Genomic DNA, 27,881 nt, shown 5'->3' with positions numbered 1-27,881 from the left:
CACATATATAGAAAACAAAATATTGATGAGGAAGCTTTGACTCACCCACTGATGCTAGGTTTATGTCTTTCCTTACTATGGGAAGGATACTGAGGGAAAAAAAGTGCAACATAGATCCAATCCCATCTTAAATAGTTTTGCCCTGGGGGATGTCATTAAGCCCCAAAATAACAATAATAATTGGTCTTTTGCTCACGTTTTTAATTACCCAGCTGTTCCTCAGCTCCTGGTGAAGATACTGGTATATTTTTGCTGGTCTCAACATAAACAATCAAATGAACGTTTCACTACTTTTCCCTTTTTTTTTTTTTTTATTTACTGTATACAAAATCTAACACACACTTCATTAGTAAGTCAAAGAAGAGCTGAAAAATCCCCCCCCTTTTCTTTTTACATGAACATTTTTGACACTCTTAATATTTCTTTTCTGCTTCAGGTCCATATTTTAGGGAGAAATTCTTCTGACTTGGTGATGTTTGATATTGTTATCTGACAGTCTCATCCCATTGCTTGAATGTGGGTCTGGCTATCTAACTTTAAGAATCCTTTCTTATCTAATGCCTTTGCTTTACTTGTGACTGGTGCCACCCTAAATAAAGTCGTAGAATGAGATTCATATCACCCGACTTGAAATGCCTACAAATGTAGATATCTGCATATGAGGCAGGCATTTAAATTTTCTTTGTACTCATTGGGATGACAGAATCACTACTTGAGTGCAATTCATCTGGCTTAATTTAGATGTCTTCATTAGGATGAAAGGAATTGTGTCCTAGAAAAGTCCACTTCATCCACGGGCTATAAATGGAGTGACTACAACAAGATTAATTGAAGTTATACTTGTAAATATCACAAATTTAGCAATATAAAGTTAACATTTTCCATTTTCTACTGTTCTTTAATAATTCACTTCAAGTTAGTTATTCTCTTTTTCTTGCATAAGAACATTTAAAAAACCACCAACCACTTCTTTCCCACAGACACATTTTTCCAAATAATTTTTTACTTAATCACTTCTGCTCATGTATCTTTTCTTTACATCCATCTAAAAATGACTCTCAGAAGGAATGTACTGCTCATTTTGGAATTGGATCCAAGATCTAGTCAGTTGAGTTTTATCTTTTTTATTTTTTTCTGTAATTATATTTACAGCAATTGTAATTATACACTTATGTTTCTCAGCCTCATTGATTGCACTCAGTCCTTTGCCTCCAGCCTTACAATAAACACAGCGTCCAACTGTCTGCATTATCTCATAGACTGTTACCTTCCTCCCCATCCTTCTGATAGGTTTTTGCTCTAAAATATTCAAAAATATTCAGTTCAAAGACTCAACCTCTACCTTATTCCAGCCCTACAGCTTCAGGTCATATGAAGAAAACAGTTCTGCTATTGACCCTTTCCCCTTCTTGAATCATTAAATAGCTTTTTCTCTCATGAAATGAAGCTAAAACAGGAAGATAACAAATTGCAGATGTGACAAGCAGTTACTTTGGTAAATCTCACATTGTGCTTTTATCTTGTTTCAGATTTTACCATTATTCTTCTGGTGCAGTATATGCTTTCCCTTATTAATTTGTCTACATTCTCCAACAAAAGATGAACTTCCATCATTTCAAGGAGAGCATTCTTGTGATTGTTATAAACCACTGTTGCTTCATCTGTGCAAGATTTTTTTAAACCTCATACTCTTTAACAGCTTTGATCTCCACCAGCTGGTTCTTCACCCCAAGAGCAGTCTTTCAGCATCCTTTCTTCCTCCTGAGGAAATATATAATTAGTTTCAACATTTGTCCAGTTTTTTACGAATGTTTCCAGCAATGACTGCAGGTCATAGGCAAGGCAAGATACATGTCTTAAACACTTAACATCAGACATTTTCTCTTTTATTTTCAATTTTATAAACAAGCTCTTTTCTTCCATTACCCAGTCAGTGGGATCTGTCCCCAGAATTTCTTACAAATGTGTTCTGATTTGTGAATGTGTGTAGTAATCATTCTAATAAATGCTATGAATTCCACCCATTCCAGGTCCTTTCCAATTTATAGTTGTACCCAAACCCCTTGCACATCTTCGTATGGACTCTTCACTTCTTACTCATTAATCTTGATTAGCATTAGTCCCAAGGGGCTTCAATTAGATCAATTCTCCTCTTTGTTGGTGCTTTATGTACCAAGGACAGTGCTGCCCCATATGGGCTTCAACATAAAAGTTGATTTTAAAGGCCAGCCATCAAAGGTAACAGTTTTAAGTCCTGCCAAACTAAGCATAAGAGTAGAAATCCATTGAAATGAATAAAAAGAATCCTACAAGCTTGGCCAAATTTAGGATCGTGGTCTCTGGTGTGTCAAAGCAAATACATACACATTTGTGTGTATATAATGTTTTCTGAAAACCCAAGGTTAGATTTTTACTTTTTATCCTCTTAGAGTCAAAAGTGGAAAGCTGTAGTCTTCCAATATATAGCACATGTGAGAGTGGTTTGTGGTATTTCTAAAGGCCTCCTGCATCTGCAGGAGTACTTGTTATGGATTATTTACAAGTTCCTTATCTATGCATAATGGCCAATTCTGCAGCAGGAATTCCTTCAGAAATCTCTGGGAGGGTCAGACTTTTCATCCAGGATGTCAATTAACACATGTAAGCACACAAGCCATGCCTATCAGTCTACGTACAGGAGAAACTGCTGGTGAAAATCTTGGGGATAGCTGAAAATTTCCATCTGAGTACTGATACCCTCCTATACCACACTACAGCTATGGGGCAAGTTTTGATTTCTTCCTACTTCTCACTTACACTAACTTCAGGGGACTTGTGATCCTAATTATTCACCAGCATTGACTAGGTGCCTATTTTGGCTTTGGCTTTCCAGCTTGACAACCAAATCAGAGCTCTTTGGCAAACAAAACCTCTATTCAGCCAAGAGTGTTGGCTCATGGAGCTCCTCACTAGGGAGCATTTGGTTATAAAATCAATAAACAGCTGTCAAGGAAGGAGCAAAGCTTCTGGAGTTTGTTGCTGTACTGAATTTTCCAGACAGATCTTTTTGGGAGCTGATGCTGAGCTCCATCCCAGCTGTAAACACATCTGTGATCAGTCTCACCCTTGTGGAAGTTTGTTGTGAGATTCCATGGTACTTCAAGAGAGCTGGGTAATGCTGTGTGGGGCAGAGCAGCCAAGCAGATAAAAAGGGTCGAGTCTCATGTGAGATATTTCAGAGAGCGGCGTCCTTCAGGAGGAAGCAGGAGTGTGGTAAGCACTCGACAAGCACTACTCAGACACGTTTTCTGGGAGGTGTGTAAGTGACCTCAATGCACTCCTGGAACTCAATTCCAGACTGTCGTGTGATGCCATAAGGATCTCTGTAAGGAGCTCAGAGGATCCGTCCTCTGGGACATGCTCCTGGTTTATTGCAGCAGAATGGTGTCAGCATGGCCACTGACTAAAATGTAAGTCCTAGAGGGGTGTGAAAACACATTCTGAGGGGTCGATAGGAGCCAATTACAGAAATACAGATGGCTTACAGAAAACAAAGTTGTGTTTGAGTTCTGTCCTAAACTGAAGTATTCTGAAGTCTTTATATCATGCTAGAGCAGTTAACCACACACAACTTTTCCACTATTTGCTCAAGCAGCAACGGATATTCTACTTTCTGTGAGAACTGTCTCAAAGGTGAAGTACAGCACAATGACTACTCTTTCTGAAATGAACTGTGAATGACAAAAGATTTTAAGCTTTTAAGCTTTTGTGCATAACTTGGAAAGTAAGAGAAATTACTTTGAAGCCAAGGGAGCATTCACATGCTTAAGAACTTTGTTATTCTGAAAACTGAGCAGTGATCCAGAGTATAAAACAGCTAAACAGCTGAGTTTCCTGTAAGTAGTTTCCATACTGAAGTCAGTCAGGGAGATTTCGTGTCTTAAAGAAAGATTTAGATAGGCTATGCCTCTATAAACTTTACAAATTTTATATTCAGTAAGTTCCTCTGAGGATAATGTAGACTTTAACATATGTGGTGCAAAACCTATTATTTATCCATGGCATCTTGCTGGATGTTGTAATAGCCCTTGGGGGCAGCAACAGAAGTTGCATCTCTTGCTTATGGCAAGTTCAGAACTTGGAAACTGCTCCACAGTGTTTAATGTGCAGTCAACCCCAAGCCTGTGACTCTGGCGCATCAAATAGGCAATATGGCAATGGCTAAATGACTGGGAGGAACAGATTTCCCTTCACAAATTAACATATAATAAGTCGTATTATAATAATAGTCGAACCATAATAAGTCGTAACTTATTTACTTGAAATAAAGAAAGTCTGAAAAGGTGGCTGGAAATCATAGAGTCACAGAATCACAGAATGGTTTGGGTTGGAAGGGACTCTTGTTTCAACCCCCTGCTATGGGCAGGGACACCTTCCATTAAAACAGGTTGTTCATAACCCTGTCCAAACTGACCTTGAACACTTCCACAGATGAGGCAGCCCCAGCTTCTCTGGGCAACCTGTGCCAGGGCCTCATGCACATGAGGAAGGATTTCTTCATGAGAAGGGTAGTCAGGCATTGTAATGGGTTGGTCAGGGAGGTGGTGGAGTCACTGTCCCTGGAAGCGTCCAGGGAATAACTGAATGTGGCACTCAGTGGTCTGGTCTGGCTGACAGGGAGGGGATTGGTTGGAGGTTGGACTTGATGAACTCAGAGGTCTTTTCCAGTCTTAGTGATTCTGTGATTCATTTTGTTTTGAAAACAATAATTAGGATCTCAAAGAGAAATACTGATATAAACCTCCAATACTGACATAAACCAAAATACCAATTCAAACTCTTTATTTTGTGTAGCAGTTCAATATCTCTGCAATGAAATTTATATCAGTGGTGTCCAAAATGAGTTTAAAGTTGCATAAAATTTGCTCCTGCCTCAAAATTCTAGTTTCTTTTACAACATCTTGTGTAGTACTTTACAGAATTTGTGTACTGGAATTGCTGCTTTCAGTGTGGACTGAAATGTCTGTTACTTGTTTTAAACCCCAGGACAACCTTCTTGCAAACAGTGTTCTACAGAGACACTCAAAATAACTGCAAACAAAATAGCTCTTGATGTAGAAATGCAGCAGTCGTGTCAGTATAATGTTGTTCCTGAACTAATAATCCTGCTTCAATGAGGACAGCCTTGTTCTGCTCCCAGAACATGAGCTGAGGTTGGTGCACAGCCCTGAAACGTGCAGGTTTGGAGACCTGCATTAACTCAGAAATCTTCTGTTTTCAACTCAGAGCTACAGAGCCTGATGTAGATAGGGAATTATTTACATATTTTTTGGAAGGCACCCTTAGAGACCTTCAGCCTTTGGATCAAAGTAGAGCTGTGGGCAACCATGAACCACATAACTGGCAATTTTACCTAGTCAACCCTAAAAATTTGAGGGTGGAGATTTCAGTCTCTTTGGGCAACCTCTTCCTGTGCTGCATGAAATGACCTGAACCTCAGGAATGCTTTAACTCAAGATGAGAGTGTACCTTTGGCTCCTACTCCATCCACAGTAATTCTCAGGCCCTTTCCAGAAGGGAGTTCCCAGGCTTTGAAGAGCTGTGAGCAAGATTTTGGAGCATTTCCCAGCACACATTAAAAATTTCAGCTTCTCCTTGGTGAACTTTGCAAGTTGTCTCCTGTCTCAGTGCTGCAGACTAACAAACTCGGTCTGAAACTCTACATTTTGGTATCTTAGCCTCTTCCCATAATTTAGCATAATCTACAAGTTTGCTGAAGGTTCACTGTGCCCCATCATCTGGACTGTGGCTGAGGAAATGAACAACGTGGGCATCTGTTGTATTCAGGACTACTGCCGCTGCTAAATTAATCCCATTTTCCTTAAAGCCACCTAAACTGTATCATAGATTAGTTAAAAAATAAGATCTGACATCCCCTGATATATTCATTCCTCTTTGGGCAGTATGTTATATCAGGTTATGGTCACTGGTAGCTTTACCCAGCTATTTTTTCAGCCCCAAATCTCCACATTTGTCTGTAGTTCATGGCCTGAAATTAGTCCCAGTCAAAAGTCAACAGAAGGGCTCTCAAACTATGTGCAAGTTATGATTCCACTGATTCACAGATGGTTTTCTGGTCCCCAACAACGTTTAGAAAATGAAATATGACTGAACATTTGTTATGCAGATGCAGAACCATGTCTTGGGCAGCAAGCAAAGATGATTTGTGTGGATGAAATCCCGTTCTGTTCAGCAATGTCAGTGTGGACAGCTCGGAACTGGGTCAGCATCAGCTAGACTGATACGTAAGCCACCAAAACTCACACACACCAACAGCTGCTCTCTCACTGGTGCTCTCCTATCACTCCCCCTATCGCTGACTCATATTTAATTCATAACTCATGAAATTATCTGTATCCCCCTGTGTTTAAGGCAGATCCCATCAACCTACAATGAAGACAAGCAAAGCATCACCTTAAGTGATGCTCAATATTTTTTTTACTCAGTTTCTTCAACAGAAGTTCCTTGATTTATTTTTATGATTTATTACATACATAATTTTGGCAATTTTTTTGCTGGTGACTCTCTACAAGAAAGATTTTTCTGTTGCACTGCCCAGTTTTAAATTATGAAACTAATATACCTTAAGAAATATCTGGGATTATTGGCTATAGTGTAAGAATTGGAACTTAGAACAGTGGAACAAATTACTTTTCATAGGTGTTATTGATTCCAGAAATCCAAACAATGAAAAGATTGCACAGAACATCTATTGGACAAACTTTTCAATAGAATTTAGCAGCCTCAGCTGGTATGGAATTGATTAAATATTAAAAAAAAAAAAAAAGCTAATCAAAGCACCAGTTGATCTAATTTTTTTTTCCTCATTCAAGGCAGCATTAAGATCAGTACAGAAATTTTGCATTTAATGCAACTTAAATGCCAAACTTCTATATATCTGCTGTGGGAGTCTTCTCACTTAATATTAGATGGATGCAGACATTTATATCTGAAATTCTAACTGAAGGTTCTCTTTACAACTGTTTTATGCCCTGCATAAGTGTTTGCTATGGGAGCCAACCTAGCCATTACTAGTAAGCTACACCAAGTGCAATACAGTTAATTTATGAGGGTTTGCGTATGCACTCAGCTCTGGTGGTTGCATGTGACTTCAAACTCCAGAGAAAAATGCTCTGCATCACCACAGGTAGCAGCAACCCCCCCAGAAAGAATAGACACCTCTGAATGTCTATAAAATGGTCACATCAGTTTGGTACCAAAGAAGCTGAGGATGATTATAATCCGTCATAACTTGGGCAGACCTACTAGACAGGAAACCACCATCCAAGTTTAAAACTGACAGTGCTGAATTGCCAGCACTCCTGCTATTGCCAAAAACCTGCAATTTTCACACTCATGTGGACAGTCCTCCTGAGCTGCATCATTTCCAAGAGCTCACACTTTGGTAATGCTTAACTCCCCATTGGGAACTTAATGGACTCTTCCAGTTTACACCAGCTGAGTGCCAGTGGGATGTGACATCCTGGGCACTGAAACACAGCTTGCAAAGAACATGTTGTTCTCTATAAAATTCAGCCCCTGAAGGTAGATATCTAAATGTGTTTTCAGACCGTTTAATCAGTGGTATGATTCTCTCTGTGTGCATTAGTCTCCATGGGGCATAGATACTGCAACAGTTCCAGAGATAAAATCAATTGGTGAGGTCTCAGGGCACACAGAACCCACCAAGTACGTACATCAAGAAGTGCTGGCTGATTCCCTTCTGCCTCAACTACCCTGTTACTAAAAAGACATAACAAAATTTATCCATTCACAGATGTTATAAATCTTAAGCAGGTCTTACAATAATACAGTGCAGGTGAAGTTCATCATTGACAGCCAGAAAGTTTTTCTTATTAAAAAATTCTTGCTATGATTTGAGGTCTGTTGTATGCATATTAACAATTATAATAATATTAAGTTCCAATCCAAACTCCTTCAGATAAACTTAGCTTATTGGCAAATTGGAAATATTAAAGTTTACCACTGTATATAGTTTGCTGAAGTCCTGTAAGACCAAGACAGCCTATGTTAGGTTCTGGCACTGCTCATATTGACACTTTGGTAGCTGTGAATAAAATAAAATAAACAGGTAAACAAGACCATACACCTGAATTTGACCAGCTTCACAGAAGTCAACACGCATCTGTCTTTGTTACAAGCAAAGAAGTGAAGGCACTGGAAAGTGAAGAGCTAAATGGGTAAAAAAATCTCTAGAAGTCCAACATTTCTGAGAGCATGAAGAGAACTGCAGGGAGAGTGAAGGGGACTGTGGGATAAATAAAATTGGCCATCATATTGATTAAAGGAGTAAGTTGTTTGGTTTTGCCTTTAACTCCTGGAATGATAAATGTAGGATTCTGAAAACTGGCAGAACAATACCATTTGCTTAAAGGCAGTATGGGCAAAGGGTTAAGAAAGATCTCTTGCACTGACAGAAAGGAATGCCAATGAAAGTCCCATAATTTGACTTCAGGCTAATCACACACTACATAACATAGAGAAAGGTAATGCACAGTTCCAATGAATATTTAGTAAGCAAGAAAGGCTGTTTCCATAGAGAAAGCCCATTTTGGAATTCAGAAGATAGGGGCTAAGTTGCAGCTCTGCCACTGATGTGTTACTTGCTGTCTTCCCGATTTAACTCTCTGTAAGAGTGAGATAGCAATACCTTTTTCTCCATCATAATTTCTGTGGTGACACTTATGACCAGGATCTGACTTTAAGAACTTTTAAAATGTGGATCTAAAGTAGATTTTAATCTCTATAGGAGACTGGAGGAAAGAAATGGCTGAGACACAGATCAAGAAGTACAGGGAAATATTGGTGTTTTATTGTTCTGCAAGGGAGGCAGAACTTCTTATGCATCGGGACCTCCGCCGAGATTTCTCAGAAGTATCAGGACAAAGGGAAGTCTCAAAGGAGGTTTTGGCCTGTGACAATGGAAAGAAAAGGTGGTTTCTTCCCAGCATTTTCCCCACAGAAAAATCATGAACATACATAACTGCAAAACTGAATAGGCTGGAAATGGATGTTTGTGCAATGGGCAGGACAAAAGCGGGAATCAATTTCTGAATACCTAATCACAGAGAGCAGTAGAATGATGATAATGAAAGGTTTTGAGATAAAGGGCTTATCAGATGCACCAGACACATGTGGGGAAATGTACAGAGTAGTGTGCAAAGGCCAAAACAAAAAGGTGAGCTAAACAAAACCAGACTCAAGTTGTCAAGGTCAGAGAAAATCATAATGGAGATGCAACAGCTTGGGAGGCTGGAAAAGGGTTTTTTCTGTCTCTTATTTCTATTCAGATTGTAAAAGCTTTTGTTCAAGACCTCTTCCTGGCTTTGAAAGGCTTTTTACTTTTAGACAAAAAGCTGGATTTTTTGGCTGCCATGATGTGAATTTCAACTTTTTACTTGCCATACCTATTTTTTTCCTTATTGCAAGGCAGAGAAGCACTGTCTTTCTGGATGGCATGTTGGGCATCTCAAGTACAAGAGTGAAAACAGAAGGTTTGCATCTGGAGTGCCAGCAGCAATACAGGAATGAAAACAAAGATTCTCCATGTTCACATTTTTTTCTTCTTTCTCTACAATACATTCTTAAAAGATTGTTCATGTAAGGCATAGAGATCACAGGGGTCCTTCCTGTCCCATTCATCTCTTCCCATTCCACTTCCTCCAATTGTGGTCATCAACATCTGTAGGCTGAGCATGTGTAGGTTGTCACAGCTGTGTATTTAGAACTGTGACACTGAGATAGTGATAATGCTGAAATAAATCACCAAATATGTTCATCCTGAGTTAACTTTCCACATCTATGCAGTAACAAGCACTTTGAATAGCCAGCAAGAAAAGAGAAATTAGATAGTACCTGCATTTGAAACTCAGGCAAAATTTAAAAATAATATAAGCATCCTAAGTCGTGGCTTACAAGCAGTATGGAGGTCAGAGGGAAGATAATTTTTCTTTAACATTTAATGTAAGACATTTGCTGTATTATAAAGATTGTGAAACAGTATGTGCACCAGTCTATGTTTATGTTAAAAATATCCAAATGGACATAACTGAATTTTGATACTTTCATTTCATTATCTCTGTCATCTATCATTTTATCTGAGACTGGAGATGGGAGGTCTTCCTTCCCCAGTTGTACCAGCTCTGAATACAAATACAGTCAGAGCTTAAACTAGAGTTAAGTAGAAGATATAAATCTACAATCCTCAACCCTCTCAGTGCCTGTGCCAAGCTACACCCTTTCCTATAGAATTTAGGAACACCTATTTTCAGTGTAAATTGTCATTTTGTCAGCAGAAGGCTTTAAGGAAAAAAATAAAGCAGAAACAATGCAAAAAAAAATTAGGGAGACAAAGAGGGAGATTAAGACAGGAGTGAGGCAAAGCAGATAAAAGTACAAAAATAGGAGCAGGGCTGAAGATCTGTAGGACAGAAAAGGTGACTGCAATAATGAGCCCCTCAGCAGGCAAAAACCTGCCCTGGATTGTGAGTTACTCAGAGCAGCTCCAGGAGTCTGAAACCCCAAGATGGGCTACTTTGTATTCTTCCTGCTATACCAGTACCAAGATTGCATTTCCAGCTCCCAGCTGCTTCACAGCAGTGCTGGGGATTCAGTTCTGGGAGAAGAACCAAAATATTTGGCTATGTTTGTGTGTGCAATGCACAGTAAGTTCCTTTCTTGTATCTGTGAAAAACTGTGAGATGGGGAAAAAATAATCAAGGCAATAACAGCTATCACCAAACAGTCTTACTGAATGTGCTGGTTTTGGCTGGGTAGAGTTAATTCCCTTCCCAGTGGTTGGTTTGGGGCTGTGTTTTGGGTTTGTGCTGAACACAGGGTTGGTGATACAGAGATGTTTTTGTTGTTGCTGAGCAGGGCTCACACAGAGCCAAGGCCAGGCTGGGGAGGGGCTGGGGGTGCCTGGGAGGGTAGGAGGAGACACAGCCAAGACAGGAGATCCCAACTGACCGAAGAGATATTCCAGATTTTATGGTATCATGCTGAGGATAAAAAGTGGGGGAAGAAGGAGGAAGAGGGGACATTAAACTTCTTTTTTCTTGTTGGGAAAAAATAAGGGGGGGAAACTCTTTCTGCAGAAATAGACTACGACGAGGTGTTACATATCAAGTTGTGCAATGGCTTTGAATGAAGGCTGAGATTCTTATTTAGTTTGTTTGTTGTTTTGTGTTGTTTTTTTTCAATAGCTGGAATTATTCAGAAAACAAGTGAGATGGCAGAAGGAGCCATTTCCAGCATGTGTGTCCAGCATTTCCAGTCACAGATTTACACACTCCCTGTGTATTTTTCAGCACAGATAAAGTTTCCCTTGTAGCAATTTTAAAACTACTAATAACATATTTTTCTTATTTACCTGCTGCTGATTGCTAGCTAATGCTCCACAGCTCCATGGGGCACAAGCTGAATATAGCAGTTTGGGACAAAAAACCAGAAGATCAAGACTTTCCAAGTGTAATTCTTCACTGAACAATTTATCTTTCCAATCCATGCTTTGATTTGCATCTCATATACATATGTTTATACATTTATGTCCATAGTTTTTCAGTTTTAGTTTCAGCAAAGACCATTGCTGGAGGATTCAGATAATGATTAATTACTTTCACTCCAAAGAAACATGCACTGTGTTGTTTGAACAAATAGGTGCTGTGTCACTTGTTGTGCCTATTTTTACTAGAGAAAACACTAATCATTAAAGTATTGTTGCCTTCTATATATACAACCTTTTGCAAATCTTGTGAGTGATGCCCTGTGTGAACATCAGAGAGTGGAAGAGAATCACATTTCACACAGCAGGAAGGGGATGAAGGGAATTCCCTATCTTTGGGGTTTTTTTTTAGTTATTTTTCCCTTTCTGATACCAGCAGCTGCAGAGCTGTGGGATGTTCATGTAAAGAAGGATGTCAGTGTGGCAGCTCTAAAGAAGAGTGCAGGGTGTTTGAAGAAGCTGTTGAAAGAGAAACAGTGGCACGAGGGAAACATGCAACAAAATTATCATAGATTAGAGACAAACAAGAGGAACAGGTCACAGCCCAGCCAGGGAACTGCCACGTTTTTTTCTCAGCAGTGGAAAGATGCAGCCATAGCCAACATCCATCAGAATAAACAAACTGAGTGCCCTGTTCTAGTCTCAGGTCCCCCTTCCTGTGCAACTCATGGAGGTGTTCACTTTGCAGTGCACTGGATCACACAGAGGATTCATCCTTCCCTTTAAAAAAATAACTTGGCATTTTTTGTTGCTCAGGGTATAAGGCATTCTGTGTGTCTTCGTGCTTCAGAACTTTCTTGGTTGTATGAGCCGAATCGATTTTAGGCAGAGGATAAAGAGTTTCTTGTGTTGGCAACAGGGCTTGGAGCTGGTTTCTGATGCACAGGTGGACTTCTCTGTGCAACTTCCTCATGAGAGGAGAGAATAATACAATTTTTCAAAGAATATAAGGACGGGCACCTGAGGAACTGGAAAATAAAATTATTCAATGTTTTCCCTTGCCTGATGTTTTATTCATGCTAATGTAGATCCAGACTTTTACTATAATACATTAGTTAGAAAGCCCATCTAGAAAAGCACTGTGTCTAATATTTTTTTCTCTCTTTTTCTCTTTTTTTAACTTGTTGGCTTCTTGCTGGTTTAGCAACTTCAAGAGAGACACCTGGTCCTGGTGCAAACCAGTCACAGAGATGAAGAACTCAAAGACAGCAGTGAAATAAGAGTCAGTAGGACTGGAAAGGAAGCAGAATCCATGACTGGGAAAGGAGTAATTTATCCACCACTCTTTCATTTAAGATTTCAAAGTGCTTTCTTAAAATGTCAGTCAGTTAAAACATTTGGCAATTTTCCACATTTTCGTGTTACACACAGAAAATAAATTAAGTTTCCAAAACAGAAGAAAATAAGCTTTTAATTAATTGCAGAAATACCAGAACAGGGACTTCCACAGTATCATCCTCTAGTTACAAGCAAAACACCTACAAAAGCTATTTTTTTTCTCAAAGCATGTTCAGATTTTAGAAAGCAACGTTTCTGCTGGAAACCCATTTGAAAAGTCTCATAGGCTTGAAACAATGACAACACAGTCAAAATTAGTCGTAATAACTAAGCCCACAGTCCACGTATTTACTTTGTGGGTAGTGTGTTCATGCTGTCAAAACCATTTCCAACACCATTATCAGTACCTTACCTTCTTTGAGGGTAGGGATCTATCTGCTGTTTATTCATCTGAAGCCACATTTGAGATGTCCTGTATCACACTTTACTGAGAATCCTTTCTTTATTTTCCATAGCATTTGGGGGATGTTCCCTATTCCAACTATTTACCTGTCTCAGGATCTCGTGCAAAATGCCTGTCACAGAGATAACTTGATCAAAGCTGCAGCCTGCCAGAACTGCATGGCCAGGGCAGCAAAACTGAATTTCCTTTTGTATATTTCCTATAGTGCTGTTGTAAGCATACTTAACTTTCAAATGTAATTTTCATGTGTGTTTCTAAATAACTAACAAAGATCCAGCCTCATCCCTTCGTAAGGAAAAAGAAAAAAGCTTTAACATTGGGATGGTTTGGGTTGGAGAGATGGTATAAGCTAGCTCTGGATAGAGGACCAAAACCCTCTCATAAATTAACAAACTGCGACATGCTGTAGTAAGTAGTTATCCCTGTCTGGATTTCTACTTTTCTTTTTACACACCATTTGCCAGGTAACAGTTCCTGGCAGAACACAGCACTTGTCCTAAGATTCATGAAAACTTAATGGAGCTTGATTTCAAAAGCAGAGAGACAAAAATAGGTGGTGGAAGAATATCTTAACATAGAATGTTTTGTAAAAACCTCCCGTGTCTCATAAGATAATATCTTACAACATTAATTTTGTCCTTGTTTTCTGTTAGCTCCTTCCTGCCACATTATCTTTTAATGAATCTCTCTTCCATTCTGCTGACCTGATTAGTGACAAATCCATTTTCCTGTTTTAAGAGATTGAGCAGAAAAAAACCTGCAGAAGACATCCAGATTTCCAGATAACATCCAGTCAAGAGGCCTCTCTGCCGTCTAAATCTTCCCAACTGAACAGGATGATCTGCCACTGCCACTCTGGATAACCCCACAAAATCATGGCTTATGTAGAAATGGATGAACAAGACTAAATGTTGCCACCTGTCAGTGAACTGGAAGGATTTATCAGATCAGGCAAAAATGGATAAAAAAGAAAATAAAGAGAAATATCCATGGTCACAAAGTTGTTCACTGACAGTAGTGGTGGCTCAGACCCCCTGCTATCCATCTCCCCTCCTGCTCTATTTTTATCTCTGACATCTTTCACCTGAATTTATGCAAATTTATGTAAATTTAAGTAGATATTAACAGAAGTTTTCCTTCTAGGATGTTAAAAAGTTTCAGATTTTACCATCCATCCTTTAATATCATACTATGGCAACATATAATCATCCAAATTTCATTGTCTGTGTACACTGGAGCCTGGAGAGCTGTGTGCTGAAAGATAATTTTCATTGCTAAGAGAAGGTATCACACTTTTTTTATAGTGCAGATATCCTAATAATAAAAAAAAATACATTGTCTCCACTTGGAATAGTTAAGTACACTTTGATTAAATCAAAACCTCTGAGTTTCTAAATGATTTGAAATCTTTTTATACCAAAGCCACTAACGGAATATTTGGTCTTTACAAAATTAAGGCATTTATGCTTGTACATAAAATAATAAAAAAAAATCACTCAGAAAATACGGAGATTAAAAGTCTGTGGGGGTGTTAGATCACAGATGTTTTAAAGGTCATTGCTCAGATCTTCCCCAAAGTCATCTGAGCCTTATTTTGGATCAGCCTGAACTTGGGTTTGTCTCTTGGTTACTTTCCTGGAACTTTAGAAGAAAACAAATTCTATTCCTATGCCATTTCTTACCTATATTACCAGTATGCAGGTTAAAAATTTACCTAAGCAAGAGCTTTAGAGGGCATGTTAAGAAAGATAATCTGATCTTCAGAAAGAAAAAAAAAAATCCAGAACAAAACCCAGTAGAAAACAGTTCAAGCTGGGCTAATATTTAGCCACCTTAGTTTAAGGACAGTCTGGAATATATTCCTCAGAATTCATGGCAGCATTTAATTTTATTTTTACACTAAGTGACAATTTCACAGGCTTAGCAAGTGCATCTGGGCTAAAATGCCACTTCATAGCAAATGCCCTGGAGAATCAGCTGGTGTTGTATTTTAGTTAATAATACATTCATTAGCAGAATTTGGATAATTCAGAGAGATTTATAGATGGGAGTGAGGGAAACTGTTTTCCACTGACCTGATATAGGAACTTCATCATAACACATGGCTACTCTGCCACAGGTCCCCACCTATAAAACTGATATAATGACACTTATCTTCCCATGCAACATCAATTAATGTTTTTCCTCTATCAGACACTTCATTAAGTCCCTTAGTCCCAGCTCTGGAGAGGAAATAAACACTTCCATGGACTCTGCAAGGCAGGAGATATGTTAGGCTGCCAATCTCCATAAACTGGGGCTGTATCCTCTTTTCCTTTTCCATAGCTGTTTTGTCCTAAATGACAAGAATTAGAATTTAATACCAGGGAAAACAAACAGACATTTAATTAGCCAAATGTTGTATTTCTTGTGCCAAAGATTTGCTCCCTCCTGTATCTACATTCCACATCTTTTTGCTTACTTAAAAGAGAAACAGAGAGAGAAAATCCAGATAAATCTGATGGCGTTTGCTCTGTAATACCCATGCCTGACAAGGTTACTTAACAGGATTTTTGCTGTAATGCTTTTCCATCCAAAACCAGCTAAAAGCCCATCTTCAATTTATTAGATTTTAAAAAATTCTTTCTGTTACCCTGTTTTTAGGGAATTTGTAAGTGGCAAGAGGAGGGCAGGGAATCCAGTAAGTTTTGAGCAAAGCAATAATTTCTGAGAGGATCTCAGTGCATAAATGTATTCCATTTTTATTTTCATTTTTTAAACATGGGGACAAATGTGAAGACTTTACAAACACGGTACTGGGCTTTACACCTGAGACTGGATCATGTACTTAGTTATTAGATCTTGCAAAAGTGGCTGGATAAATGCACATACAGCTCAGCTGTGCTGCAAATCAACACCACATTTTGTATTCAGCATGTTTGTGCTGATCACAGCTTTCAGTCAGGTCAATCTCATCTGCTTTGTTTACTAAACACCACAAGTATCACACCATGCCAGTTTTCTTTGATTTGGATTTTACGCAATTCCACTGAACGCTACAAAATGCTATGGCTGAGTCTGGCACTTCAGATTAAAGCTGCCAAAAGCTGCATATAAACAGCAATATTTTTAATTTTAAAAAAAAAGTATTTAAGGGCTACTGTGAGCAGGCTGAATGGTCAATGCAGAACAGGCTCCTCTTCTTAGCTGATGCTCTGTGTTATATGTATCCCCAAATTCTGCCTGGGCCTAAAAATCATTATCTAAACTCAATCCAGCATCTTGAAACATAGTCTTGTATCCTGCTAGCAGCCAAAATGCAAGTGTGCAGGTCAGCTGCAGAGAGGGAGAATAAAAGAATTAAACTAAAACTTGAGGCTGTGGAGCACAATTAGATGCAAAGGGATCCACCTGCCGAGGACCCCCAGCTCAAAGCGTGCAGGTGATCACCACCCCAGGGTCATGGCAAACAACCTCTTAAAGGTTACCACAGCTTTTTATAAAAGTGAGCTAGTCTGGATTCTGTACCACCACAGTCCCTAGGTCAGAATCATAGGTCTTATACAATGCCAAAACTTCAGTATTTAAAAACAGCAGAGATGTTTTGTGAAAATGATTATGAGACTCAAGCCAGCCAAAAAATACTCATGCTATTTCCTTGTTAGAGCTGTCACTTCTTTAGGAAAAAAAAAAAAAAAAAAAAAGCTGTATGTGTTCAAACTCAAAATTTATTACTGCGCTTAGAGACAAATAATTTGGAACCAAAACTCCATTTTTGAGTGGGCATCAGCCAAATCTCTTCCAATTACTGCTTGGACTGCAGTCAGACATTCCTTTATGAAATCATGCTGAGTTTTCTGGAGTGCTGACACACGAAGTCCCAGGTGAACTGCAGCGATGGGTTGTTACTTCCATGAAAATCAGGGATCAGACTGCTTTCCTTTTCACTTGTTGTATTTCACTGCCTGAGCTGGCTTGGCCAAGATCCCTCCATATGAATCCTTCCACACTCATCAAACATAAAAATGTTGGGATGTCAGTCATGAAGTTCCTTCCAACTGGGTAACCTCGTCTGACCTACAAGTGTGCCATATGTGGGAAACAGACCCATGAACATACCTCAAATTCATTGAGCTTAACTGAATTCAAGAGAGTTCCAAATGGGGTACTTGTGGTGCCAAGTTTAAGATTTTACATCTGGAAAAAACAGGTAAGTCTGAAAGTAAAATGTAAGAGCTTCCATTGCTTCCCCAAAGAAAGTCAATTTGGTTGTTCATTTAGAGAAACAAGGCATTGTCAGTCATCAGCTGAGTACTTTAGCACCTGTTATGAGCATCAGCCCACAATCTGGAAAAGAGGAATCAGAAGCAGAGCTCCTGAGTGACCTGAAATGCTTTGTACAATTTAGTCATCTACTCCCAGGCTTGGGGACACAGAACAGCCCTGCAAGTATCCAACTCCTCCTGCACTGTGCACTCTTCCCCTCTGGAAAGTGTATTGGAAAATAGGTCTGAAAACATTGGATAATCACTACCCTGGTGTTTTGTTTGCCCATTCTTTTCAAACTTCACAAGCATTGTGACCAATCCCCTTGAAAATGCTTATGTTTCAAACTGGGAAAAACACGGTTAAACCCAACCCCATGTTTTCAACAGAAAAACCATTAATCTCTACTGCATCCCCTCAGATTCATTCACCATTGGGCTCTTAGGTAGCATAATCACTGTTATGAGATCTTCTAGAGGCTCCTTTACCTATATTAACCTCCAAAATTAATCTCCTTTTAGGATTATTAGACAAATCACTAGCCTATTTCCTTGTCTTATTTGCACCTGCTCTCCTGCATTGTGTTCAGTTGCAGAGCTCAGAGCGTGGCTTTCCTGAGGTAAAAATCAAGTACAGGACACAAGAAAAGGAATTTTTTGCATATTTGAGACGAAGTGGAATGGGCTTGCTTACAACAAACATCCCTAGGTTAATTAAAATAAACTCAAAATTGCTTTTCATTCCCAAATCAAATATTTAATTTCAAATTCTGTATTGTATTAACCCTTCCATTTATTTTATATTTTAAATGGAACTTAATTTTTAAAACAATTTTTTACAGCACCAACATAAAGCATCATGACACTTTTAACATTTAATACAAATTTTTAATATAAATTTTCTCTCTACTTCTTAACAAGTAGTTGGAATAAATTATCCTCTTCAGATAAATTAACTTTTGAAAATATTTACTCATCCGTATGTAACTAAAATGGATAGCTACTCAAACTCGGCACAGCTGAAGAGAAAAAATAGTATTTCTCCTCTTTGGCTTGTATTTGAAGAGTTATTGTGATGGTCCAAACGTAAAAAAACTGACAACAAATCCAGCAAACAAACAAAAACCAACAATAACAGAACTAACAAAACTCCTAAACAATGTAATTTTACTATTTTTTGTTTTATTTGCCTATATTTTAACAGATAGGTCATACTGATTTCAAAATAAGATCTTGTAACTATAATGAAGATACTTTTTTTTTTGGACTTGAAGATGAATTCCCAAGAGAAGAATGTTCATGGTCACACTAAATCTTATTTTGGCATCCTGAAGACTTCAGTTTATATGACTTTAGCCACTGATTTCTTTTACAGAAATACCCTGACAGTCATTTCAAGAGGCACTTGTGTCAAGCAGGGAGCCAGCAAAGCACTTAACTCGGAGTATTTAATAAAATGCATCTTCAATTGAAATCACTGTGCCAGCCTGCAAGCTTCAACATAAAAATGTGCTCAACTGCTCTGATGAATTACAGCAGATCAGACATTTTATCATCACTGGAGCCAGGAGAACTCTTCAAATTCGTCACTTCTTCCCTCTTTTTAGCCCACTGTTTAAGTGAAGCTTTATAACTGGAAGGTTTTGGACTGCAATCCATCACTGGAAGGATGTGGAACATGAGGTCGTTTGATCACTTCGTTTTAACTTCTAAGTAACAGTAATAATAGATTTTTGCAAACAATCCTTCCTTTGGCTGTCTGAGATAGTGATTTCTAGCCCAGCAGCTTCTTTGGTGCAATCACCAGCTGCTCTTTTTGTCAGCAGGTCAAAAATAGGTGAGGTGTGACACCTCAAAGTCAGCCCCTACCACCAAAGCTTTAAATCTGTACAGCTGGGCTCTGTGCAGGAGATGAGCACAGAGTCATTCTGCATCCCTGGGACACTGCTGGGTTGAGAGCAGTGCCTCAACACCTTGCACAGTCTGGGGAATTTCATGCACCAAGCTGCTCTTTGTCCCTCAGTGTCTCCAGGGTGAGTGGTTTGTAGCTTTTAAGCAGAACAAAACAGCCAGGGACTGTCTGCCTTCCGTAACACAGCTGCAGGATGTTCACTCCCTCTTTTGTAAAATCACAGAATCATGGAATGGTTTGGGTTGGGACAGACCATAGAGATCACACAGTTCCAACCCCACTGCCACAGGACACCTTCCACTATCCCAGGGTGCTCCAAGCCCCATCCAACCTGGCCTAGAACACTTCCAGGGACTTGGAATCCACAGCCTCTCTGGGCACCCTGTGCCAGGGCCTCACCACCCTCACAGAATTTCTTCCCAAAACCCATCTAAACCCACTCGCACTGATTTAACTGAGCCACTGCCTTATCACAGCCCTGTGTAAGACTTGAGCAACACTAATGATGTCAAGATCATTGAAGGTGTGATTTTCTATGAAATTAATTATCCAGAATAGGACTTCCCCTGATCTCAGTCACCTAGGAGTGAAACAGAACTGCTTTTACCTGAGTGTCCAATGCCAAAACAGAGGAAAAGGGTAAATCACCTCCTGTGATACTTCCCTCCAGTGTCCAGCAAAAGAGTTTAGCTAAAAACACATAAATCCAGGGACAGCAGTGGCAAAATGAATTAGCTGCAAGGCCAAGGCATAAAGAATGTTTAGATATTCAGCTTCTATCAGCAAGTTATGCAACCAGGTACACAATTATTTGGGCTTACAGGCACTTTTTGAGATATTTTTCATGGCAACTAATAAGACTAAAGGTAGAGATGACTACAAAGAGAAAAATTTGAGGGGGTTTTGCCATTTTGTCATAAAATTCCATCCATCGCCCAGTATTTTTTATTCCATTAGTCTTTTTTACGATGGAACATTGAATACAACTGCTCTAGAGAAATTCTTGCCTTACAATAGATCGAAATTGAAAAACATTAAAGTTTATGGCAATAATTCTTCAAATTATAATTGCCTTTCCATACCAGAGATTTGTTTCTTCGTGCAAAGCTATCAAATGTTTAATAGCAGACCTTTACATAAAAGCAATTTTATTAAACAAAATGTAAAAATACAGCTGCTTACATTATTGGCATCCATCCCTTGGAAGCTGGCTGGTAGTGCAATTACTGCTTATTTCTAAGAGAGAAGAATAGAGTAACTTTAAGAAATACATTATTTGATATTTTTCAATATCCTATAAATGTAAATGTAAACAAATTATTCCTGGAAAAAATGACAGTATGTGCAGACCAAAATAGTGGTTTCTAGTTTATGGCTGCAATATTCTCATCTGCTGCATTTGTTCACCCACTCCAGCAACAGGCTGAGCACTGTGAGAGAGAGTGACAGGGAGCTCTGGGAGACCTTTGGGGAAGCTGTCTCAGGGAAAAATGCTCTGCACCAACTCATCTCTTTGCTTTCGAGGGACAGCAGACCTACATCTCAAAGAAGGAAGCCTCAACATCTCCTGGCAACAGACCATCTGTTCTGTAGAAGCTGGAGCTCAGAGCTTTGCTGCGAGTTTTTCAGTTGTGTGATTGGAAATTCTCAGCAGTGATGCAGAAGTCATCTTGCAGAGTCAATGATCAGTCATTAAATTTACCTCCTGCTTTTCAAAAAGCCTGAAGACTTTTTCATTTTTCATGTTTGAGATAAAGAACACTGGAAAGAGAAACAGGTTGTCAAGCTTGCAGTTCCCAAGTTCACAACTGTTCCTCAAAAAAAACCCCAAACCCCCCCCCCCAAAAAAAAAAAAAAAAATTGTGATAATGTTACAAAGAATAAAGTTAGTCTGACAGCAAATCACTTAAAAGAGGAATTCTTCAATAGAAACTTTTGGCTAAACCTGAGGTTATCAGCATCTGGCAGGAAGCAGATACTTCTTACTGCATGTACTGTAGGAGAAATGCTGGAAACTATGTAACTGCATCTTTTTTTCTGTTTCTTCACTGGCCTTCTCATCAGACATTTCTCTTTGAATTATGAGGTTTTGCTTCTCCGTCTAAGCCCAGAGCAGAGGTTTCCCTATTCACATATTGGGAACTGCTTTTCTGAGAAGCTTGTAAATGTCTGCCTGGGCTGGACTTTGGGTTTGAGAGATGCTTTTCTCAGGAAGGGCAAGAAGAGTGAGTGGAAGGTTACATGGCTCCAAGGTTTGTGAGGCACAGAATGTATCGTGTGTGTGTCTGGAGAAAAGTGCCAGCACCAGCCCTTGGACCCATTCCCAGGCTGCTCTACATCTCTTGTCTCATCAGGGATAACCTGGTTTGCTTCCCCTAAATTATTCACATTGTCAGGGATGGAACATGGGCATGGAAAACTACTAGACATGACAAAGAAATTGCTGGATGTGACATACAGAATTATCTCAGGGTAATACAAGATGTTGAGGAAGTTGCAGAAAGGGTTGTGCAGGGTGAGAGCATTTAAAAGGAGGTGAGAGAGGAAGTTATGTCAGTAAATGGGCAAACTCCATAGATAATGGGAGGGGAGTGTTTGGGACCTTTCTAGGAATAAAGCCTTATAGGAAAATCTAAGTAACCATGTTAGTTACACCATGCAAGATCAGCTTAGCAAGGTAACCATCCCAGAAATACCAGATGTGGGTGTGGAAGTAGCAATGGGGACAAAAGTAGTTAGGACAGGTTGTTTCACAGAACCACAGAATCTCAGAATGGTTTGGGTTGGAAGGGACCTTAAAGATCATCTCATTCCAATCCCTCTGCCATGGATGCCCCAACCCTGCCAGTGTTCAAGGCCAGGTTGGATAAGGCCTTGAGAAACCAGGTCTGGTGGAAGGTGTCCCTGAACACGGCAGTGGAATTGGGACTAAATGATCTTTAAGGTCTCTTCCAACCCTTTAACATTCTATGATTCTATAATTCTGTGGACAGGGACACCTTTCACCAGACCAGGTTGCTTGGAGCTCCATCCAGTGATAGCACAGCCACAGCTTCTCTGGGCAACCTGTGCCAGGGCCTCACCATCCTCACAGGGAAGAACTTTGTACAGTTTATCTGGGAACAGACTGGGGTGAAGAAAGGGAGCGACAAAGGCAGAGAAACCTGGGGAAAGGAACAAGATATGAACTAATGCCAATGTGTTGATCCAGGAGTGAATACAAACTTCTTTTCTGATCAGGAAAACCTGATCCTGGCTGGCAGAGTATACAGAGAGAGGGAAGGAGCATCCTGGCATCACTGTGTCAGTGACAGCACCATTTCATAGCACCTGCAGTGAACAGTGCCCGTGTTGAGACAGCTTCCCCTGAGTCTGGGCTGTGCTGAGCTCTGCATCTCACAGTGCTTCAACCATTCAGAACCAATTTCACTGCATGATAGAAGGAACCACAGGCAGGATAACTATTAGGATTTATACCGTATATTGATAAGTTTCTTTCTCTTCTTGGTCTTATTATTCCAGTGCTTCCTGTTGTTCTATATGGTAGCATTTCAATATTTATAAGCTGTATTGATTGCTTGTATTTTTCCTGCCATACATCAGAACCCACCACTGCTAGAACATTAATTTGCACTGTCAAGACACGCATAGGAAAATGAGATATTAATGAAACCAACACCTCAGGCTGTATGTGCCTATACTCAGTGTAAAATGCATGGTCTAAGTAGCTTGCAATTCTAGTTCTTCTTGCCTGCAAGTTTGGCTGGCTTTTTTTTCAGGGTTTTTTTTTGTATTATAGAGGAATAATAACAAGGATTCTTCATAATGCCTTTCATAACTCGATGTAATGTGCACATATTTTATTAAAAATGATGAAACGGAGAACTGAAAGTATCGTTGGCAGGGAGGGACAGCTAAACTCATCCTATTTTAAATTAATTTCAAATATCAAAACTTCTAGCCTTTCTGTTGCTTTTGTTAAACAGGCTGAAAAACAGTACGGTGATTAGGAAAACAATGGCAAAATGAAGTCTTAAATCAAAAGAGGTGGTTAAGAGACCAAAACCTGGGTTGATGACGTTCTGAAATATGCAGAGTGCACCTGATTTTCTGAGACCTCTGCTCTGCATTTAGTACAAATATTTTAAATGAATCAACCATATTTTCAGGACTGTGAGAAAGATGCAGGATTGCAGACTGAGATGTTAGTGCCTGATTTTAGCAGATCACTGCAAAAACACAGAGGAATGCCCCGAATCTCAGAGTTCAGGGACATCGAGGATCTGGCCTGTCAGGCTGCAATCCAGCTCCAAATGAAGAGCTTCCTCGTTGAGCTGGTTCCCTGGAAGTCCCCACCCTGCCATGGATCACAGAGAGCAGGAGGCAAAGACAGCCAGAATCTTCTCTTGACCAGGAGCACACCGGTGTGAGTAACTCCTTTCCAGCTCAGAGGTGGCTTGTGCTCATCCTGCTGGAGTTTAGTCTGTCTCAGCCCACCAGTACAAAAATTACTTTCTAAGGCCATTATTTTCACAGTACCTCAAGTTCTTACTCTCACACGTTTTTTTTTAGCCAGCCGGAGAGAGACCATAATCTTTCTAGCCAAAGACCTAAAAGAGTGAGGACAAAAGACTAATCTTTCTGCTGAAGAACTCCGTTTTTGCCAGACTTACAGAGAATTTTCTCTACTATTCCTGCCCTCAATCAGGAGGTCAACATTGCTGTGACCCTGTGCATGCTGAGCTGTTCTCCTGCAGATTTAAATAAAACACCCCAAAGGAAATTCTGAAGTGGAATCACAGACCACAGGTGATTCTTCCTTTTTAAAGTCAGTATTTAGGTAAGTACTGCAGACTTTAATTGCAAGAAGGTGGAGGTATTATTATGAGGTCTTCACATGAAATAGCATCTATGGATTTGGGTCAACTTCACTGATAAACCTACTAAGGATTAAATTTGCTAAAAATAGTTACGAATAACTCATTTTATAGAGGAATAATAAGAGGAGAATAAACTGTGGTACAGTATTGAATTTGAATTTGTAATATGGTTCATTTTTAAAAAACCTGTGCAAGGATGATAGAGCTGCTGTAGAACAGAATCTGCCATTTCAGAAATGCAATTAAGTCATCTTACTCTGTCCTCTCAGTTGTAAAATTTCCATTTAAGCAAAACACATCTAAGCAGCACACACAGGCAAAAAAAAATTCCGAAAGGAGTAAGTCTGGGTAGGAACACTGGATGTCTGCTGAATGTTTTGAAAGATGGATTTTGTCCATATTGTGAAAGTTAATACAAAATGAGCTCCTGCTCTCAGGGAGAGTTCCATTAGCTTTCATTGCTAAGCCTGACCCCATGTGATAACACATTAATGACAGCTTTGGACTCAGTCCTTCCAGTGAGGGTTTTATCCACAGCCATCAGAATAAAAATCCAGCAGTGGAGGCCAGAGTCCATGGAGTTGTTTAGTTAGAATACAGTCTATTGACTTCATTAAAATATATGCCAATGATCCCTTATTATTAACAATCATATTGGAAGGAAAGTTTCAACTATAAAGACTCAGTACTGTGTAAAACAGAAGAGATTGTCTTTCTGGAGGGACTGACTAGCAATAATGAAGGTATCAGAATTATTTGATGAGGCTGTTAGCTGGACCTTTTTGAAAATGCCTTGTTTGTCTTCTGTTAAAGTGCTTAGTTAGGAAAGGTTTTTCCCTCCAGGAACACAAGGTTAAAATTTGCATAACTATCCTTTTTTTTCAGCACTTGTAATTATTAATCTTTTATATCTCAGTCATGATGAACATGAAAAAAACCCTGTAAATCTGTTTGTAATACAGTGCTGAACTATGCCCATTACAAAGAATAGTGTTTGGTGTTACATCTGACTCTGTGGACCTTGTAACACCCAAAAGTGGTTCCACACAGATGAATCAATTATCATGTTATAAAATATGAAAAAAAGAATTCCCTTCAAAAATAAGTCTAATGACACTCAGCACTCAATTTCTGTCCAGCATGCATTTCTTTCTGGTACAAAGTAGCAATCTTTTTGTGAGGACAGTGTTTGAAAGTAAAACCAGTGTCCAAAGATTATTTACTTAATTGTAGCAGAACCAATTAACTAATTGTAACAGGTAACCATAGTTTGCTGGAAAAATAGTTTGTGAGAGACAGAAAAAAAAAGCCAGAACTAGCAAGCAGTGGACAAAGAGTTATTATAAAGAAGAGGAAATGGAGCGTGAAGAAAACAGTGGTTTAATTTGCGTCTTGGAGGCAGGGACAGGAACAAGGACTAACCTGAAATCTTCAAAATTCCAGACAAGAACCATGACCAAATCCTCACTTTCTAGCCACTGCTACCTAAGGTACCCCTTCTGCTTCCAAGGTGCTAATTAATTGTTATTCACAGAGATTTTTGTCTATAGTTAACAGCCTCCTACAGACTTACTCCTGCTAGTAATGTACACTTTCTCCCTCCCAAAGCAACCCAGCTGTGAATCTCCAGACTGATCCAACATGACTCAGTTCTGTTCTAACATGGGCACAACCAAAAACCAACATTACAGCTGTAGCCCACAGCTAGTGTAAGTTTTTTCCTCTTAATTAAAAAGCTGTGGAAGTCTTACAACTCTCTTAATTCTGTGTTTGAATCAGGAACTCTTCATTAAGTGCTATTAAAAAATAATTTTATCTGCAGCTGAAAGAGCTAAACAATGAAAATTCAGGACCAAAAATGACATGGGATCTGCAGTAATTAAGTCACCTAAGCCAGAAATGACTTGGAAGCTCTGGCAGAAAACCTTATTAACCTTTCATGTCCTGGTATGTGCAGAAAGAGTGAAAACCTTTGAGATACCTGCAGTTCTTGAGCATCCTGGGTTTCACTGTGAGGGCCAGGCATTCAAGAGTTTGATGCTCCAATTCACAGCTTTTAGGGACCAAAGTCTTAACTCTGGATTCAGGCCTAAGTAATTAATTGCACCAGAAGTTTAATATTAAACTAGTTCTTTAGATATTGTACATACTTTTTATTCAAGTGGAAATCATTACCTTCACTCTACCTCTTTTAGAAAAGCAGAGAAAATATTTCTTATTCAGGCTTTAAGCTAAAATGCAAATTCAAATACACCACTAACATTTCTTCCCAGCCTTAGGACTTTTTGCTGCATAATGAACCACTACTTCAAATGCAACATTTCATTTAGAAAACACTGTAGCCACATTTTCTTATTCAAAATTGTAATCGTTTTCATTTAAAATATAAACCAAAACAAGAAGACACTTGACCAAAGTCCTGTAGGAATGCCGAGAAAACACAAATTAATGTTTGAGGGGTTTTGGTTTCTTCTTCTGATTTAGTTGATCTCTGTGCACCCATTTCACCATGAGGGTGATACAATTATATATATTAAATATGCTAATTTGAAGACCAGCAGGATTATCTGAGCATTGTTCTTACTTTCAGCACTTCTTAAAAGAAACCAAAACAATGTTCAGTTGTACGAATGGCATGAATAAATCTGTTAAGTAGTTTGAGAAACATTTAATTAGTGAAGCATACATAAAATTGAACACCTCTAACAAGGAAAATGGAGTAAGAACTTAAATCTCATTGGCACTTTGTTATGCCAGAGAGATGAGAACTCTGCCTTGTTGTGCAGCTAAGTTAAAACCACCTTTGTTCAGAACAGGTGAAATTGTGATTCCATTAAAGCAGGGAAGTGCACAAGATGTCTGCAATGTGGTTCCAAATTTTATCCCATTGGGCTCCTTAATATCCAGAGCCTTTTACTATGTAAAATCCCATATCTACTGCAAAATGTACTAATCTGCAGTTATGGGAAGCAATCCCATTTCCCACCATTACGACTGCAACCTGCCATTGTTGCCTGGAGAGTTTGGCTGGACTGTGTATTGATCCTCCCACATGTGGATAAAGGTAAAAGCTGTTGGACAGGTCATACCCTGTTTTATGAAATAAAATTCTAAATCACTCCAAACAACACCAGCAACAACAGCAGCAGTTAGATGCATAATGAAGATAATGTCATCATAAAAGTGTAGAATATGGAAGATGTTCTCTTGGCTGCGGCCTGCATAAATCCTCTTGCCTAAATTCAGCCTGACATATGAAATGTCAGTCCTAGGAGTCTTCCTTTCAAGAAGTCCTTCAGTATCAGGCTGGGCAGTTCACTTTTGTAAAGGAAGTCTGATTCTTCATTCAACTATCTTAAAGTAAGCATCTTCCCCTAAAAATTTCGTATTTCCAACAGAGAAGTCCAACAACACCTTGTAATTGGTATTTTCACAGCACACTGCTTCAGACATAATGTATCCAGGGACAACAATCCATGAAGGGAAATCAGCTTGTGAAGGAGACTGGGAACTTGAGAAACTTGATTCTAAAATTGCAATT

The 27,881-nt window shown here is 39.1% G+C and overlaps 1 long non-coding RNA gene across 1 annotated transcript in view; it reads right to left on the bottom strand.

The window, feature by feature from the left end:
* Window positions 1-426: 426 nt before the first annotated feature.
* LOC125326393 overlaps window positions 427-27,881 on the bottom strand; it is a 54,376-nt gene continuing 26,921 nt past the window's right edge. The window contains exons 4-5 of the long non-coding RNA XR_007203797.1: window positions 20,643-20,696; window positions 427-1,761 (exon numbers count right to left, since the gene is read on the bottom strand). This is a non-coding gene — a long non-coding RNA (uncharacterized LOC125326393). The remainder of the gene's footprint in view (window positions 1,762-20,642; window positions 20,697-27,881) is intronic.

The sequence above is a fragment of the Corvus hawaiiensis genome, chromosome 5 (assembly GCF_020740725.1).
Source record: "Corvus hawaiiensis isolate bCorHaw1 chromosome 5, bCorHaw1.pri.cur, whole genome shotgun sequence".
Taxonomy (NCBI): Eukaryota; Metazoa; Chordata; class Aves; order Passeriformes; family Corvidae; genus Corvus; species Corvus hawaiiensis.
The sequence above is the reverse complement of the archived record's forward strand: the minus strand, read 5'-3'. Positions and strand labels throughout refer to the sequence as shown.